This window comes from Pelodiscus sinensis, chromosome 27, assembly GCF_049634645.1.
Source record: "Pelodiscus sinensis isolate JC-2024 chromosome 27, ASM4963464v1, whole genome shotgun sequence".
Classification (NCBI taxonomy): Eukaryota; Metazoa; Chordata; order Testudines; family Trionychidae; genus Pelodiscus; species Pelodiscus sinensis.
Window position 1 is genome coordinate 4954133 of NC_134737.1, and position 18933 is coordinate 4973065.

Here is an 18933-nt window from a genome sequence, read left to right on the forward strand (position 1 = left end):
CCCCCCCCCCTTCGCTGCCCCCAAACCACAGAGAAAACCAGATCTTGTCTTAGGGTTTTTTGAACTCTGTGCATAGTGTTCTCTTGTAGTTTTTATGGGTGTGGCTGGGAATTACCAGTCTTTAGTGCTGGGGGTTGGGACATATGCTGCATTGGTTAGCGATGGCTGATACTTATGCATGGAGATGTGCCTGATTACAGAATTTCTCTATAAAATGCCAAATCTGAGTTGCATTGATGCCCTGATTTATAGAGGGCAAAACATATTCTGTTGTTTCTCTTGACCTTTCTCCTCACTATGATTTTTGCTGGAAAAGGAAAAGAGGAGTGATATTTATGTTGGCTCATGGGATTGTTTTACTAGTATTAAGAAATGTTGAATGTTTATTGATACAACGATAGATCTTGGAGTAACGTGCTTATGCTCCGAGAGAAGTACCTTCTACAGCAGGGTGGACCATCAGCCCACTCCTGCAAGTCATTCTGCTGTCTCACCATAGCCACTAACAGGTACCAGACCCAAATGTCTTTGAATGTTGATGATGATCAAGCTGTGAACCTGTCTAAGTTTTGCAAATGATCCCTGTTTTTATCCTGGGCCAAACCAAAACCCTAAATGTAAATAATGGGAAATATTTTGAAATCTAGATCTGAGTTTTGTGCACTGAGCTGATCCTCAGAGCTGGTAAAACCCCTTTTTTCCTGGACTGGTAGGTGAGAGGAAGGGAATTTTCAAACATAGACACCTAAGTTGCACCTGTGCAAAACATAAATTAAAAAACCCAGGCATATTTGCATGTCTGAGCTCATATTTGTTATTAGAATCCTTCAATTGCTGGTTGTGCTTCTGCCAGTAAATATCTGGTTAACACAGTCTCTTGTATAATGTTAGTACTAGTGACTCCTTCTCACTGGCTTTCCTGTCCCTAGCTGTTCTGCTGCCTGACCAGTGGATTCCTGATTTTGTGCAGGTGTTTCCATTTGCACAAGCCAGTGATATTTTCAGGTAACTCTGGGTCCTGAGTGTGCATTAGCATTGTTACTTAGCTTTCATGGGAAAGGAATCCAGCTGCTAATTCTGATGGCAGTGCTGCCTCTCCACCCACAAGGAAACCTATGTGGTAGTTTGTCTGCTGAAAAACCAAGCCAACACAGCATGATTCAGACCTTAAGCTTTCCAAGAAGCAGATTTTTCCTAGTTAAATACATCCCTTCACTCCTAGCATACCACTTTCTATATAGGGCAAATGGATTAGAAGGTTTGTCCTCACTCAGCCACTGGCTTCATATTTGATTATTAACTTCAAAGAACCATTGGCATGTGTGTTAACCTGATGGCCTTTGGACATGGGCAGCTTGGTTCCCCTATCTCAGATAGGTGGGATCCATGTACATGGTGGTACAACTGCTTGCGTTCTTGCAGCTCATCCTTATGGAAAGCATTGGCTTCCATTCCCAAAGTGTAAGGATAGTTTCTGTGGAGGAAATGGTTCAAGGACCATCTACAGTCCACATGGCTCAAAGCATGAAACTTCTGGCTAGAAGATGAAAGTGCTGAGTCTCTTTAGTTAACAGTTTCAGTTGAAGTGCCTGCAAAATAAAGCAGAGAGAATGATTCTAATGTGCATCAAACTGCAGATAGCATGTTGCTGTGTGGCCTTGCATCAAGGACTTGAATGGCAGTGATCATGTCAGGAGCATTACTTATCTACCTCCTAGAATTCTTCTGTGCCAGGCATGCAGCCCACCTTCCCTTCAAGGGCCCAGGGGAAAGGGTTGGATTCCCTTGCTGATGTTTAGAAACAGACATTTCATATATGTTAGCAACTGGAAAAAGACCCGTTGTGTTCCATGTAGTCCAGTGGAGGATTGTTCATTACAGTGTATTGTTCAGGCTAGCTTGACATGGCTGAAATGGTGCTTTTGAGTCTTCCAGTGCTTTTCTTGAGATGCACTTCCACAGTTGAGGACAGGGGTGGGTAATAAGAGGTTCATGGGACGGTTGCGGTTCACCAAGATTACCCCTGGCAAGCCACTGGACCATTTATTTACCTGCACATCTTCAGGTACAGCTACACACTGCTCCCAGTAGCCACAGATCGCCATTCCTGGCCAATGGGAGCTGCAGGAAGCAATGCAGACTGGCACACCACTTCCTGCAGCTCCCATTGGCTGGGAATGATTATCCGTGGCCAATGGGAGCTGCATGCGGCCATACCTGTGGACACATAGGTAAATAAAGCATCTGGCGGGCTGCCTGGGACTAACCCTAGTGAACCACATCTGGCCTGCCAGCCACTTATCGCCCACCCCTGGTCTGATAGGGCTAACCGTTACGCATTTCTCCTTAACAGCTGAAATTTCTTTTCGCTTATTTTCTCCATCATTCCTTTCAAAGCCTGTGATCAGTTATTAACTTTACTGGAATTTCATTTTCACAAACCAGCTTTGAATTTGACTCCTTAGATTTTAACCCACTAAGGAAAAGTTATTCAAGCCTCCCTTAACCCACTCCATTTCATCTAGACATAGAAGGTAATGTGGCCCCTTATGGCAAGGCCATGAAATGTGGTGTGAACTTGCATGCCATGTGAGTTGGTGTGTCTAAATGCAGTGAAGCAAGTTAGCATTGGTTTGCCGTGGCATATTAAATCATTTATTCTTTCTAGGCTTGGTATAGACAAATCGGACTGATGCTGTGACGATCTATGACCAGTGAATCATAGGTTTCTAGTGGTTTGTCTTGCCCAATAAAAAGCATATTGGTCCACAAAAACTGCTCATTTGACTCCTGCATGGGAGGGCTGGGAGGACATAAGGAGGCTGCAGATGTATGTGCCGCAGAGCAGTGCTCTGTGGGCGCTCCTTCCAGGTTGCTGCAGAGAAGGGGAGGAGCAGATACAAGTGGAATTGCAACCTCATGGCTTCCCCAGATTTTCCACCATGCTAGCCTTGGCAAATCTAGTGCCGATCTGCAGCCCAGGTACTGCGATTCTGACCCACGGAAGGCTTCTTTCCATTCTTGGTCTGATGGCTTGAACGGGACTTTCAAGTGTTGGAGGAACAATGCGGTACAAGCTACATACTCCATTTGACAAGGTTTTAGGATGGCTCTGATCATTCAAAATCTGCTTTCCTGTTTAAAATTGACCTTCCCCAACAAAAAAATGGGCATTAATTGAAACCACAAGCCATACTAAACCACTTGGCATAGCAAGAGTTAATCATGCAGTAACATGGGTTCAGTGCAGCATTTACGCGTAAGAGAAATTGCTTGGAACGGAGACTGCAACACTTGCGTAGCAATTATTTTCTGCATTTAAAATAATTTCCCGTCCCTTCTGACTCAAAACACCAAACTTTATTCAGTTCTCTTCATGTTTTTTAAATATATTTTAAATTAATTCTTAAAAAAACTAGTTAGTGGCCAAACCAAACCCTGTCTGCTGCCCACTTGAAAAAAAAATCTACATCCAGATCTTTCTGCCTAGTAAGATATTTCCAAGGTAAATATGTGTGGGCATGCTGGCATCTTAGAGACTTTCACTGGAGCAGAAGTTGAAACCGATAGTCTATTTGGGACAGAAACTCTGGCTGTGCTGTTGTTTCCTTAGGATAGAATGTGACAAAAAGCCCAGGTCTCATTGTCTTTCAGGATGACTATTGAGAAAGGTTTGCAGGATCAGAGCTATGTATTGTTCTCGTTCATTAGCTATTTCACAGAAATAAGGCTATGATTTTAAGCACATGGGGGCATAGTCTGGGCTGTAATAATTAAGGGCATGTTCTCTTGTTTTTAGTCAGCCCTTATGCAAGCAAAACTCCTGCTAGAAATCTTGGAACCAAGTGAGAAGATTGTATTGTCCCAGCCTGTTCCTATGTCGATAATGCTGGAGTGTCGAAGGCTGCGTATTGCCTTTTGTCAGCATTAAGTTCAATTAAACAAAACTAGTAATGACTATCCTATCTCAGCCTGAGTTGATGAGGCTGCTCACTAAGGGCACATCTACACAGCAACGTTATTTCAGAATAACGGACGTTACTTCAAAATAACATAGTCCGTGTCTACACAGCAAACCATTATTTTGAAATACTTTCGAGCTGGAGGACTTCTTACTCTGGCTTGTGGTAACCCTCGTGTCATGAGGAGTAAGGGAAGTGGAAGGAAGAGTGTTCTTCCTTCGACTTCCTGCAGTGTAGACAGCGCCAAAAGCCAAATTAAGCTATTTCAACTTCAGCTATGTAACTGACGTAGCTGAAATTGCGTAGCTTAATTAGACTTTTGCCCTGCTGCGTAGATCTGCCCTAAGAGATTGTAGCAGGGAAGATGACCCGGAGTCACGTCACAAACAATGTTCCCTCTAATCTTCCATCCGCATGCAGAATTTTTCCACTCACGAAATTTTTATGTGCACCAAGGCATGTGTGAAAGGGCACCACCAGTAGAAACACAAAACTGAGCTGTGGGCGCTCTGCTAGTCAACTGTGGGGCATTTGAATCCTTCCTGAGCAGTCGCACACGTGCACGACTTACAGGGAACACTGGTCAGAAAGAGCTTGGGCCCTAGCTGCTGTCAGAGGGGTACAGAGAGCCATGCTGAGTGTGCCTGAGTTACACACCTCCTTGTGTGGAAATCTCAACCCACTCTTCACAAGTTCATCTGGTTCAATTTTCTGTACGCGCTGCCATTTGCTACATCAGATTCTTTGGGCCCTGTGCCTGGCTCTACTATTAACTCATTATATTTCCTTGTATGAAATTCACATTTCCTGTGTGTCTTGGTCCCCTCCCCCTTATAAAATGGGGGCATTTCCCTCTCAGAAGTCTTGGGGAAATTAGGGTCTGATCCACAATTCACACTCTTTCTGGGAATGGCCGGAGGGTGGGGTGCTTAAAGCCACCTTTGTCCCTCTATTCTGGGATCATTTAGGAGCCTGTGTGGATCCAAGTGTAAATTACAGCAGCCTGAGGCTACTTTGACATGTGCTCTGCTTTCCATGGATTCCTATGGGCCCTGGGAAGAAGAAAATAGCTGTAAAATGGTGGACTCTGGTCCTGCCTCCAGTCTCCCTTCTGTAAAACAGAGTCTTTATGCCAGCTAGGAGGGCCCCTGTTGGGGGTGATTCTTGGTGGGTTCTCTCCATTTTAAGGCTCCTTCATGCTACCAGAGTGTTGCACAAGGGCCTTAATGTCCATGAGGCTGTGTATTTGCAGAGCATTATAGGTGCTGGAGTCAACTGAATAGCATGAAAAATACATTTGTAGAAGTTTTGGGGGGGGAGGGGGGGGACAGGGAGGTTGCTAAAAACTTTTGAGCAAAAATATTCCAGATGGATCTAATTGGTTATTTATTTTGCAGGGAAGGGTGTGGAGATACTGTGTGCGACACACTCACTTTGTTAGGGCGAGTTCTGCCTACGTGTAGTTTCTGTTTCCCAGGCAACTGTTAACCTATTGCAGAAGCACCCTGTTCTGATTTTTTTTTCTTTTTTTATATTTTCCCTTCCCCAGTCCTGACTGATCTCATGGACATCCTGTATGAGGTACCCAAGGAAGCCACAGACTTTGGAAAGAACAGCATCAGCTATCAGGGATTCCTCTTTCGTGAAAGGAAACTTGGTAAGGTACAGGCATGCACATAGGCCTCTGTCTCTGAACAGCATCTGTAGTGTATTGAATTGAATTGAATTCTGCTTTAAAACAATCGACTGCAAATTCCTACTGACATGGGGTACAGGAAAGGATTATGGTAATTCAGCTGAGAGTGAAAACAAATGAACCATTACTCTTTTCTGTGGCTTCATTATATTTTTGCAAATGTTAGTATGTTTCATTGATGTTTCTCTTCCCCCAGTACTGTCCTTTCTCTGACTACTGCGCTGGATATGATTTTGATTAATACATTAACTAACTGAAGTTACTGTTTTGTGAAGTCATTTTGGCTCTGTTCCTTTTCTGTGGCTCTATCATTGGTTGCGGTCAGAGACCTTGGAGCACGAACAGTACAAGACTGATTAAAGTGCCCCTCTAATAATCTTTAGTGTGTGAGTGTGCAGCTTCTGTGTTTTTAAAAGGCTTGAGACCATATTTCACTCAACATGGTTTCCCTTATCATATTTCAGATGCAAGATTTAATGAGGAAACAAAAGGGTTCCAACTAAGCTACAGCACTTAAGAATGTAAGAAATAATTCTTGACCTTAACACATTTTGTGGGAGAGAGATTTCTTTAGATGAAAGCCTTGAGGTGAAAAAAGTAGGCACAGGTTTTTCAATCACTGAATTACTTAGACATGTAAATTAGAACATGGTCTCAAGCCAGCATGCAAATTTTACTTATAATTCCTTTTTTCATTTTCCTGTCCTCATCTGTTTGTTCACAAGGATTGTCCTGAGATGATCTCTTCCTGCTCCTGCTCCTCCTCCTCCTCTTTTTGTATTCTAATGTTTCTGTTCCCCTCATTCTTTTAGGTGCAGTTTGACAGAGAGACATGATATGTAAAACTAGCAAGAATGCTCAGAGTTAAGAATCGCAATAGGGGCTGAAGATAAGAAAGTTGCTTATTTGACAGCTTTCCTTGTGGTGGATTCTCCTTGCCTTCCCCTTGGGTCATTGTTTACTCCTGTGCATAGTGAGACATTTATTCTGTTTATTGCGTGTGCTTTACACTGGTACAGATGACTGGGCAAGGTTCATGGCAATAAGAATCAGTCTCCTTCCTTATGATTGGTTAGAAAACACAACTAGTTGAAGCATCAAGAACAGGAAGTTTGAGGGTAAAATAAATCTGATGGCATTTAGAAGGGGTGAGAGGTCATTTTATTGCACGCTATGGAAAGATGAAATTCTACGTGTCACATTATTAACCTTCAGTAATTGTGCTTTCCCGTCATTACTAGTTCACTAGACTAGTTCCCTTCTTAACCACTAGACTGTATTACATGATTCCAGATTTAAAAGACTGGCTTTTGATATACCACTTTGGTGCATCATATTTCATCAAAATGTTTTCTGAGAGGATGACTTGAAAATGTCATAGCCGTTATGAGAAGGATCTTCATTTTTTCCTTAAAATAAGCGATGGGGAAGCTTGCAGCAGCAACTGGCCATCTTGAAAGAGATGAACAATCTGAAACGAATACTAGTTCATGCCGAGGGAATGGTTGCTAGGTGTGACAGTTAGTAGCTATGAACTTAATGAGACATGAGTAGGGCTGTGGAGGAGGAGGAGGAGGAGGAGGGCTCTTTGGAATAAATGAGTAGGAAAAAAAAGAGTAATGCCAAGTTTCCAAAGTTTAATGCGACTGTTTCAATTAACTCTTTCTTGCTCAGAAAACAGTCAGTGCTCTGCTATAGTACATTGTAATTTCCCTGTCTGTAAGATGTTTTGCGTCAGGTAACAGTAGATTTTTGGTCCCCTGCCCTTATATATAGAATATATAATTTAGTGTAAGTGAAAAATGCACAACTGGCAGCTGCTAGGAAAGGAGCAAGTATAGGACCAGATCCCCATCTTCCAATTTCCTGGATGGATGGTAGCTCCCTCCATCAGTCAGAAGGGAGTTCAGACTTCATAGTCCATTCTGATGCTTCCCTGCCTCTTTACTGAGACTGGGTATCAGAGAGTGCAGGGTCTAGGGTTGTTTCTGTGATTTTCAGATCAGATCCTGCAGAAATTATTGGCCTACATTTTTGAAAGTGGTCAGTGATTTTTGTTGCCCCTGTTTTTTGGGTGCCTAATCTGAGATGGTTTGAAAGGGGCCTGAATTTCAGGAATTGCTGCACTCTTGCCCTTTGGAAACCAGGCCCCTTTAAGATGTCTTAAGTTTGGCACCCAAAAATTAAAGTTTCCTTTGAAAGGGCAGGCTTTTTGTCCTTACGAGCTGGAACCCCCTTGGCTTTGATGAGACTACTTCAAGTAGTAAACACTGCATGCAGTGGCTAGTAGAACAGTCAGATTGTAAGCTGGACTCTGGCTCTAGCTGTCCAGCTGAGAAATCCCTGTGTTGGTGAGGAAATACTCACTTGCATAAAGCCAGTACAACAGGTCCCAGGGCCAGCTACCCATACCTACCATCACGTAGTAGATGATGTGTCAGGGCAAAATGGATTTGGCATAAATCTATATTGCACACTGGGGCTGGCGTAGGCCACTCCACAGAATCAGGGACCCAAAACAGACTCTCTGATGTGACCCCAACTTTCCTTATGCCCTCCTGTACTGATCAAAGATCATCAGCAGAAAAGGATCTGTCCCTTGTTCTCTGGGAAATGGATGTAGGGCATGAATTCCTTTTGCATGGGTTCCTTCAGATGGTAACTGCTGTCAGCCAAAGCCAACTGGACATGTTCAGATAGCCATTCTCTTCAGCATCTTTCTTCTGCTTATTTAGATGTTAACTCAAAACGCTCAGTGATGATCTGATGATCCTAGGTGCATCTGCCCTCACAATTCCTTTTTGGATGCAGAGAGTTTGAGATTCGTTTGAAAAATGAGTTTGTTATTTTGGGCAAGTTACTGTGGGATTTAAAAAGATAAACAAACAAGCCATGCTTGCCCTCTCTTCGTTTGAGCATGACTTGAACAGCCTTTTGAATATCTTTTACAAAACCTGGCAGCAGGATCAGCAGCCTAGGCCAAGTATAACTGAGGCCCACAGTATGAAACCTCAGCTCACTTTAGAACTGTATTGCTTGGACCCGTAGGCAGCGTTTGAGATTGACCCAGCCTTTTCTCTGGCAATTTTCTGGATTAGTGGGCAATAATTTTCTGTCAGGCGAGATGCAAATTATTCTTACCACCTAAAGAACCGACGGCCATAAGTCATGCAGATAATCAGCTCGTGTATGACTCATTAGTGATGTTATTGACGCAAATTTGTCCCCCGTACTTTTGCCATTTACACTGTACGTAGGTGATAGCTGAAAGTTTAAACATCACCAATTATGTGACCATTTTTGGCCAAGATAGATGCAAAGTCACTGAGGGTCTCAACCACAGAAAGTTTTTAGGGTGGACAAATGCACACCCTTGGTGCTTGTAGTTACAGGAGTGGCGGTGAAAGTGTGAGATGTCTCGCTCATGATCTCCTATGGGATTGACAGGATTAAAGATCAGCAGATGTGACTTGAACCCAGGGTGCAGCAAGAGCCATTTGTACAGAGTTGCTTTTTAACTCCCCCCAAAAAATAAACGCTTGCATGTAATACCAAGCGTAAGGGATTGGGGGAGAGGTTGGTTTCACTGTTAGCGATCCTTCCCAACACAAGATGCTTTTGTTTTTGAAGAAGGAGGATGTATAGCTTATTCAGACCTGCACCCATGGCTTCCTCTTTTGTTCTGACGTTTGGCTCCCCTAAAAATTCCCTTCCAAGTTATATTTTCCCCTGGTGTTGCCATCATGTTGCTTGTACTCAGAGCTGCTCAGGCAGGTGTGGCTATGTTGTTTAGTCGGGTGGCTCTTCATGTTATGAAGCCTGAGGGGAAGTGGATAAGCTGCCCTCCATTGGCACTGGGGCTGTGTCTACACTGCAAGGAAAAGTTGGAAAAAAATACGCAAATTGAGAACTGCAATTTGCATATCTTTTTCTGCTTTTTTTCCCCGAAAGAGGCTTTTCCGAAATCTGGCCCATCTACACGAGGCCAAATTTCGGAAAAACCTCTTTCGGCACATCCCTTCTTCCTCATACAATGAGGAATATAGGGATGGCAAAAGAATGTGTCTGCTTTTTCAGAAATTGTTCTGCAAAAGTGGATGCATAAGCTCTGCAGTGTAGACATAGCTTGGGAAAGTGGTACTGTTTCTGGCCCTGGATCTGACCAAGTTAACGTGGAATCTGTGCTGATTAGTAGAATGAGAGAAGGAAAGTCTGAAACTGGAGAAAGAAGAGAGGAAGGAGCTTCACTCCCCTTAGCTGAAACTAGCTGCTGCCTATCCAGGAAAGCTAATGTTTTGTTTTTGGTTTTGTTTTTTGTTCCCTCTTTTGGTTACAGCAGCTTTAAATAGCTGGCATAATATCAAATAGAAGTTGGCTGAATGGGTCAGCAAATGCGGATGAAGTCTTTAAAATGTAGAAGTTCTGCAAACTACACGGTGTGTGGAGATAACATGGATAAGAATAGTTATAATAGAGATAAAAGTGATAAGAATTCCAATTCCAGGATTGGTCAGTGTGGGTGAGGTGAGAGATCCTCGGTACAGAACAGTTTAATAAAGCAAATAATAATTGAGTCAGGACCATGGAAACCACTGCTAGTGCTATTGTTTGTTTAATAAAATAACTTCCCTTTCAGCAGGGGGTTGGCTGGAACCAAGAATATGATTTGCATGTTGTGACGCATTGCTACAGTGTGGGGCTTTCCATTTCTCTTCACTTTCAACATAGGTTCACTGGTTCAGAGTCACATCCACTGTTTGTCTCCCTGCCCACTTCCTGTTTGGCTCGTGGGGCTGTAAGTGTTGAATTTTGCAAGAAATCAGACATTTAATTCACCGTTCTTCTCTTGCTGTTTTGAAGTGTGCTACTTCCTTGGAACATCAGGGTTTAAAAATGATTTGCTGCTCTTGTGACTTGTAGGAATGTATTGGTGCTTTGCAAACGCAAAACAGGCAAACTAAACCTTGCTGCCAAGAGCCTTGAGTTCAAAAACAAAACTTATCCTTACCTGTGTCTGCCCTGTAGAGATGACATACAGGCAGTCCCCGGGTTACGTACAAGATAGGGACTGTAGGTTTGTTCTTAAGTTGAATCTGTATGTAAGTCGGAACTGGCGTCCAGATTCAGCCGCTGCTGAAACTGACCAGCGGCTGACTACAGGAAGCCCGAGGCAGAGTTGCTCTGCCCCGGGCTTCCTGGAATCAGCCGCTGATCAGTTTCAACAAGCTGAATCTGGACGCCAGTTCTTACATACAGATTCAACTTAAGAGCCCCAGGCGTCCCCAAGTCAGCTGCTGCTGAAACTGATCAGTGGCTGATTCCAGGAAGCCGGGGCAGAGCAACTCTGCCTTGGGCTTCCTGTTGTCAGCGCTGGTCAGTTTCAGCAGCGGCTGACTTGGGGACGCCTGGGGCAGAGCAGCTTGGGTGCTGCTGGGTTGCTCTAGTAGCCCCGCTCCTTGGCACTACTGGACCAACCCAGCAGCACCCACGCTGCTCTGCCCCAGGCGTCCTGATTCAGCCGCTGCTGAAACTGACCAGCTGTGGCTGAATCAAGACGCCTGGGGCAGAGCAGCTGGGGTGCTGCCGGGTTGGTCCAGTAGCGCCCAGAGCGGCGCTACGGGACCAACCGGCAGCGCCCCAGCTCCTGTACCACAGGTGTCCGGAGCAAAGCCGCAGAGCACGGGGACAGCCCAGACGCACCGCGGCTGTCCCGCTGCCCACGTGCTCTGCGGCTTTGCTCCCCATCTCCCTGGTCTGCTGGTCTCCAGCAGACCAGGGAGACGGGCAGCAAACCCCATTGGTAACTGCGGATCCGACATAAGTCGGATCCGCGTAACTCGGGGACTGCCTGTACTGATACCTCTGTGCCTCTGTTGGCTGTTCCCCCCCCCCAACCTTTGTCGGACAAAAAGCTCTTGCAGACTGTCTAGTGCTGCCCCTTCCCAGGAACAGGAGAGAGGGAAGTAGTATCTCCCTGATATGCTACAGACTCAACAAGATGTTTTCCAGGACAGTCATTTCAGGGTGTGTGAAAGTTTATGCTGCATTTCCCTTATTTGAATTGGGTTTGTTCTCATAGGCAAGTTGTTCTACACTCCATCATTCCTCTTTTCCATTCAGCAGAGGTGATGGGTTTCTAATTGGGAATTAAAGGTGAGCTATATCCCTAGCAGCTCAACCGGAGAGTGCCAACTTGGATCTGTGCCTTAAACCACTCTCCAGCATATACTCTCAATGCAAAGTCCCACAAAGTGCATTTCCTTCCTGCCATACAGACAGCTCTTTCAGTAATACTCCCAAGAACAATCATTCATATGAATTGTTGTTCCTCACCCAAATGTCTTACTAACACTAACAAGTGTCTGGAACAACCTGTGGAACTCCTTGCCAGAGGATGTGGTGAAGGCTAGGACTTTATCAGGGTTCAAAAAAGAGCTAGAGAGATTCATGGAGGTTAGGTCCAGCAATGGCTATTAGCCAGGATGGGTAGGAATGGTGTCCCTCCCTAGCATAGGGTTTCCCAACATTTCAAAAGGGTCGCCAAGTGTCTCCCCAGGTGGCTCTGCCCTCCTTCCTCCCCGTTTTTCAATAGCCTTGGGTCACCAAGTCTTCCTGAATTGTCAAAATGGGTCCCCACCTGGAAAAGGTTGGGAACCGCTGCCCTAGCCTCTGTTTCTCTGGAGGTGGGTGACAGGGGAGGGATCACGTGAGGATTACCTGTTGTGTTCCTTCCCTCTGGGGCATCTGCATTGGCCACTGTCGGCAGACAGGATACTGGGCTGGATGGACCATTGGTCTGACCCAGTCTGGCCATGCTTGTGTTCTAACAGCCATAGGTCATGCTGTTGAAACATTAAATGTCCATTGGGCAACCTATAACTGTGACGGCGCGTTGGGGGTTCCCCGTCTCCTGCACCCCGAAATGGCACAAACAGACTGCACCAGCCAGTGGAATTGAGGGTGGTTTATTGCTCCTCCAGCACAGCGCAGCACAGATGTAATCTGGATACAGGAACTGGGCTAGGATGCCTCAGGCCCCCTTGAGATGGGGGAGACTGGGCCCCTAAACTCCAGCCCCTTTCCCTAGGCTCTCCTCCATGCTCTTCCACAGTCTCACTAAATTCCCCTCCAGCCCTGCCCCCCCAGCCAGGGCAGCATCCACCTTCCTTTGTTCCTCTCCATGGGGGGTGTCTGGCCACTGGTTCAACCAGTTTGGCCTTATCTCTGCCTAGCCAGGTTTTCCCTGCTGGGTCTTGCTCCAGACAGCAGGGGTCACCACAGCCCAGCAAGTACCCCCACTACGTCACAATAACGACACAGCCACTGAAAATTTCTATGCAGTTGCTGCATTTTTTTGCCATATTAAGATTAAATGACATTTCTAGCTATCACCACTATTTAGTGACAGTGTGGTAGGTGGTTTCTAATGCCAAAAATATAGCTAACATTCTGGTCAAGTAGCCAAAGCTGGAGAAGATATTTAAGTATTCCAGATGTTGAAAGTAATCCATGTTCTCAAGTTGGCTTGCTGTGCGCGTGTGTATGCAGAGCCACATTTTCAAACACTATTTTTCAAGGTGTACCTTCAAAATATGTGCAATAGCCCTATGAAAAGTGAATGAGTGTAATGGGAAATATATAAAAAAAATATTTTGGTGAGGGATGGGGGGAGCAATTTGGAAAAATGCCATATAAACATGATTCAGTTATTTCACTCACTGAAATTACAATTCCAGATACCTAAAGGACACGCTCCAGTTTGCACTGCGGAAAGTGCACGTCCTCACCAACCCATCCGGTCAGCCGGTCGTCTGGAAGACATCCAAGCGAAGGTCATAACTGCTGGGAACAAAGAGTGCTCACAAGGCAGAACAGACGTCCTGGTGTCTATTTGCTCCAAGACATTTTTCTTAGGTAAGCAAACTACAGAAAGTCAAGTCATCTCCCTCACCTGTTTTTGTTTGTAAATCTGGTGTCTGAGTCAAAACAATTGCTGGAAAGCAAAAGCAAAATGTTGTGGTGGTGACATTTGCCTACGGCTGTACTGACTCCCTTAGAGATCCCCTTGAATACAGAATATGGTTATTTCCTTAAAGTTCTGGGGGATTGGCTGAGAGATGTATGGAGTTCTGGGTGTGAGGCTGACGTATCTTTCTGAGCACAGTGTAACTAGAAAAAGCCACATGATAGCATTCTGAAAAAGGCCTGCTTTATTATGGCTGAGATTATTAAACCATAGCACATCCATGTGGTTCTGTTACCAGAGCCTCTTATCAAAGGCAAACATTAGTTAAGCTTTTGCTAAAGAGTGCTTTGCTCCATAGAGATTATCAGTTTGCAGAGCTGGATTTAGATTAGCAGTAATGAGAGGACTGTAAAAATTTCATTTCTCCAGCAAGGAATCCTAAAGCATTTTGCCACTGAAGTGATGGAAGGCAGCAGACAGCTGGCCAAAATTCCCTATCTGAACTGTGGGCAAAAGGTCCACGGGTAAACCATCCTGCTCTTACTACGTTTTACGGGATCATTGGTTTCCAGAGAGAGTGTGCGCACACTGCTTCTTAACTGCCCCGGGCGACCTGGTATGCCAGTGAGCCAAGTGGAACCCACAACTGGACAGCATGACAGACTGAGCCTGTTTTGATGCCGCTGGTGTAGCATTTCCAGGTTGGATACATAGTCCAAGCCCAGTTATCGCTCGTCTCCAGTTTCCTTTCAGACGAGCTCTGGTCTGGAACATTTAAGAACAGATACACAGCTGGGAGGCAGGAGAATGAACCAGGTGAGATGGTGTCTTCTCTCCTTGCCCAAGCTGGCACGTTTGCTCCCACTCCATCCTGCCATGGATGGGGATGGTTCCTGGCTTTGATTCAGATTGAGGGTGGCCCAGTGTGTGACCATTCTGAAGAGAGCAGAAGGCAGCTACTTCTGCTGCTAGTTAGAGTTCTTAATGGGCTCACATTACATCCACTGTAGCTAATTCTGAGTTTCAATTCTCATGTTACATCTGTACAGTAGGTGGTGACCCAGGAAAAGCCTGCAGCACATGAGATAGTGTATGTTACTGAAGGGTCTGGAGCAGTCTCCAGGGCTTGTAATGCAGGAAGAGAAGAGAAGAGCAGAGCAGAGAGAGGATGTTAATGATTGTGGGGAGGTTGTGCTGTCTCACTGATTTGCCTGCTGTTGGCCTCATCTATGTGTACATGTTTCCAGCCTGATTTCTTGAGTTATCTGTATGGCTGGCACCGCCCAGGTTGTTCCAGGTGCTCCAAGAGCAGCAGCTCTGTTCATTTTGAAGTGGCTGCAGTCTAAGGCCTTGAAAGCAGGGGAAACACCTCTGAGATTATATCAGCATGGTGTACCTTACAGCAGCATAGCTGTGTCACTATGAAATGTAGCCGTTCTTTGGGCAGGAGACCTCTCTCCTCCCGACAAAATAAAACTACCCTTCAACACGTGGTGGTAGCTGTGGTGGTGGGAGAGCATCACCTGTCATCAACACTCTGTCCACTCTCGTGCTTCCGGTTGGTAAAGCTTCTGTCAGTCGGGTGTGGGTTTTTTTTCCTCTCCCCTAACTTACAAAAGTTTTAGCATTTTAAGTGATAGTGTAGACATAGCCAGATTCTCTGCCTTATGAAGTCTGTGTGTAACTGACACGGCTTTAACAGAAGTGTGCTGATTTCTAGTTTCATTCAGAGGACATCACCGATGTTGGGTATCTAGAATAGACCCTCAGCACTGATGGCGCGGAAGCTGTATTGATTTACACTTGCTGAAGATTTGGAACGTATGTGTGCATGCACGCCTCTCTCTGCCTGCCTCATCTAGTAGGAGAGCACGTCTGTCTGGGGGCTGAGGGGCTGGCACTGAAGCAGTGGGGCGATTCCCCTGCACCACTGACTGAATGGAATTTGGCTTTTACCATGCTTGAGTCTCAGGCTGACAAAACAAAATGGCTGCCTGTTCATCTGAATGCTTTTTGAAGAATACATCCCATCCTTGGTACTGCGTGAATCACACCCGCTTCCTATTAATGAACATGATCATTTTTCAGAAAACAAAACTGGAATTCTCTTTCTTTTCTATTCCATGCCACTCTGCGCTGTTTTCTGTGCTGATCTTCAGATGGATTTTGGCAATTTAGCCCTTTCAGCAAAGCAAATTAAATGCAGTGCATGCTGAAACACTATGAAATAGCAGTAGTCTTTACATATTCCTTCTTGCACTCATGAGTGCTGCTGTACAATTTATTCCTTCCACTTATAATAGCTGCTAAGGGGAGGGGACAGAGGAGTGAGTGACCTACTCTGTCAGGGAGTAAGAGGAAAACACCCAGTGACAGGAAGGGGAAGAACAAGCAGCATAAGGGTACGAATCTCGGGGAGGGGGGGGTTAGCTCACCGTCACCCTCCCTAAATGACACATTTACCCCTCCACACACCCCTCTGCCCTAAGCCCCTACTCACAACCCCAACCCTTACTCCTGCACCGCCATACTTCCTTACCCCCCTGCCCTGACTTCTGCAACTGCACATTCTCAGCCCCTGGCTGATTGGCTGTCCCAGGGTGAGTTCACATAAGACACAACCCACAAAATGGGGAGTTAACCACTGGGGCAGGGGAATTCATTGGTGCAGGGCCTTACCTTACTCTGGGCAAGTGTGTCTTCGGGAGAGCCAGTGCTGCAGGGGGGGCCTGCAGTCAGTAATGTCCATTCATTTTCCACAGTGTGTACTCATCCCACGAGATATTTTGTTGCTGAGTGTGAGAAGAGAAGCAAGGGAGGATCTTCTGCAAGCCTGCGGCTTCTATCCTGGCCCTTATGTGGCTTGTCTACATGCAGCAATAGCCCCCTTTGCAGCATGGTGATGTGGGAAAGTTACAATGGGAAAAAGAACATAGTAGCCCTACCAAGGAACCTGTGGAGGCAGATTGCCATCAACACCCTGGCTTGGTACTAACACCACACGGACCTACACCTGCTTTCTGTAGCCCTCCTACCCCCAACAACATGCCTCAGTGCTTCCAGAAATCAAAGCCACTTACCAAGCTCATCCTCTGCTGTTTGTGCTTCGCTGTGACTGACTTCATTCCTCCAGTGTAGAAAATAACTCTGTGGACACTGTCCTCTGGCTCTGGGTAACCCTCTCCCTTGGCAACCTGGTCCTTGATTTCCTCCTTGCTCATTCCACTGTGGTATGGCCCCTGAGGCCCTTAAGTAGCCACAGGTCTTTGGAGTGGAGGTGGAGTCCTCCCCAAGTGTGTCATGCAGCTCTTTGTAGAACTGGTAGCTCATGGCTGCAGTACTGAAGCAGTGTTTTGCTCCTGTGCCTTGGGGTTGATGTTTCTCAGCTCCTTCATTTTGACCCTGCACTACAAAACTTCTACAAAAAGCCTTCTGTCGAGGCTTGCCTGGTGTGAGTCCTCTAACCACCTACTAAGGGAAAAGGCTTTGAACTGGGAGAGGCCCTGGCTTTCCTCTTTAATTAACTGTTGATTAAATCAAATGCAAGGAGCCCTTTATGGCAGGGGAGGCAATAGTAAACACCTGGGTGATTGACAACCCTACCTCAATGTCTTCTCTAGACTGCATTAGAAGAGTAGTCTTTCCTTTTGAAGATGTTCCACTTCAATTCACTATTGATAGTCAAAGCAAGAGTTAAGGTCCAGTAATCCACTGTAGCCTAATGGCTAAGGTAAAGCTTTGGGAGTGTTGGAGAGCTGGGTTCAATTCTTGCTTAGACCAGCTAGTGCTCTCATTCTTTCCTATTGGTACGTAAGTCCCCTTTAGAGTATTAAGTAGGCTCAAACAAGCACATTCAGTGTGAGTCCTGCCATAGTGTGGTGGGTTGTTTAGTGGTTGGCAATGCCATGGTTGTGAGTTCTATTCCCCCTCTGCCTGGTGAGCTGAAGGGTTTTGGAAAATTATTTGCTGCTTCTTCGGCCATTTTAATAAAACTCTGATCTCTCTTTCGCCCCCTGTGGTCCTGGCCTGCCCAGGAGGTGGGAGATCCCAGTTCCAGTCCCGCCTCTGCGAAGGGACTGGAGCAGGTATCTCCTGCCTCCCAGGGACCGCCCCCCCACCACCCGCCCCCTAACCCCACCACCCCACCCCCCTCCCTAGCCCACCCACCCCACCCCCCACCCCCTCCTAACCCCACCCCCCAGAGAGGTGAGAGCTTTCAGTCTAAGTCCCGTCTTTTATTCTTAAGACAATGGCTCCACCCGGAGCAGGGACCTAAATAGGAATCTGCCACCTCCCCGGTCACCTGGGAGAGAGGATTTCCCCAGTCAAACCCCTTCTAAAGGGGCAGAGGTAGGATTCGAACTAGGAAATCCAAGGATCTCCCACCTTCTAGGCAAGCACGCAACCACTGGGCTACAGAGTGATCTTAAAGCTAGGGCTGCCTCAGGCCATACTTAAGTAAAGGGGAGCAGCGCCAACAGGAAAGATTGACAGAGCTTCCTGTTCACAAAGAGAGCACCTTTCTCAGGGACACGAGGACTCGAACCATGCACCTGAGCCTCAAAGGCAACTGCTGTGACCACTACGCTACTGGGCGCTCCTTGTACTAGGGGCTCTTTTTGGCCCAATAAACAGATAATTCACGTGGACCAGCTTTAATAGGGAAGTCTCCAAGCTCCCAGTGCTCAGAGTCTAGCTCACACAGTCTAGGAAGGACTAGAACCCAGCACGCCACAGCAGACGCACTTTCAGTAGCCCCTGCGCTACACTGAGCCTCTTGCCTCAGTCCTGTGCTTTGGCCCAGTTAATAGTTAATTGAAGGGAAAGGGGTTCAAGAGGAAAAGAGCACACATGCCTGCTGTTCAACTCTTTTTGTCATAGCTAGCAAACAGGAGCCTTGAACCAGGCTCTCTAATAACCCAGGTAAGCACCCTAACCACTGCCCTACAGAGGGCTGTCTACAGTAAGGCTTTACTTTAGCCCAATTAACTGATACTTAAAGTGGACCATCTTTAACAGAAACACAGCAGCATTGTCATTGGCCAGCTCCTGGGACCCAGATAGGAAGCAAAATGTCTAATCAGATGTTGCCACTGTGCTTAGCCGCCTTTTCCTTGAGACAGGGTTGTTAGCCAGTCATCAGGGCAGGGAAATGAGACACAAAACCAGCGTCCCCTGTAAGCTGAGCACTTGGACAGCCGCGCAGGAGAGATTTAAGTCTCCCCCGCTGATTAGCAGAGTGGCCACAACTGCCCAGAGCCTGTGTTTCTCCTGGGAGTTCACAACTGCACACACGTGCTCAGCCTTTC

General features: G+C 46.1%; 2 long non-coding RNA genes across 3 annotated transcripts in view; one reads left to right on the forward strand and one right to left on the reverse strand.

Annotated features, from left to right (window-relative positions):
* Positions 1 to 16516, forward strand: part of LOC102451561 (uncharacterized) — a 50646-nt gene extending 34130 nt beyond the window's left edge. The window contains exons 3-5 of one of the 2 annotated variants that reach the window (XR_012897887.1): positions 5512 to 5619; positions 13395 to 13572; positions 16387 to 16516. This is a non-coding gene — a long non-coding RNA (uncharacterized LOC102451561). Of the gene's footprint in view, positions 1 to 5511; positions 5620 to 13394; positions 15498 to 16386 lie in introns of those variants that run through there. The other variant, XR_012897886.1, reaches the window with a different exon arrangement.
* On the reverse strand, positions 2 to 16416 carry LOC142820900 (uncharacterized). Its single transcript, XR_012897888.1, has 3 exons — positions 16304 to 16416; positions 13399 to 13497; positions 2 to 1589 (listed from the first exon to the last, which is right to left on the reverse strand). It is a non-coding gene; the product is annotated as an uncharacterized LOC142820900 (long non-coding RNA).
* Positions 16517 to 18933: the final 2417 nt, after the last annotated feature.